Consider the following 636-nt stretch of genomic DNA (forward strand, 5'->3'; position numbering starts at 1 on the left):
CATCCATCCATCCATCCATCATCCATCCATCCATCCATCCATCCATCCATCCATCCATCCATCCATCCATTAGACTGTTTAAAGCCTCTGGAAAGACTGTTTTTTTTTATTATTGTTAATTTCTTTTTTTTATCAAATTTTCTGTTTTTATCCTATTTTATTATTTTATTTCCATCTTTGCTATCAGGCAGGTGAACTTTTAATTTATTTAATAATTTATATAAATTTATGCTTTCCCTCTCTAAGAAGAACACAACATAAATTTGTTGCCTGGAAGTTAATAAGGAATTTAAATAAATACAAAATAAGATCCTATTATAAACCTAACCTAAATCCTATTATATAAAAACTGGAGCTCTCCCCTTATAATCACCTTTAATTTTGATGAATTGGGAGCAAAACTTTATAGTCAGACTGACTTAGTGAGTTTCATTTGTATTCCTGCAGAAACCTGAGCTGCTTCACTGAGCTCAGAGTGAAACCAGCTGATTGGCTGTTCTCTACATCCACTCTGTTCCTCTGATTGTTAAGCTAAACTCAAACATAGAAGAAAAACCTACTTATTGGTTAATAAAAGCTTGTTTAAATTTTCTATTGGGTGCTAACAAAGCAAAGCGGATCTCAGCCCTATTTTAT

This window comes from Cyprinodon variegatus, unplaced genomic scaffold (genome assembly GCF_000732505.1).
Source record: "Cyprinodon variegatus isolate N-32 unplaced genomic scaffold, C_variegatus-1.0 Scaffold752, whole genome shotgun sequence".
Taxonomy (NCBI): Eukaryota; Metazoa; Chordata; class Actinopteri; order Cyprinodontiformes; family Cyprinodontidae; genus Cyprinodon; species Cyprinodon variegatus.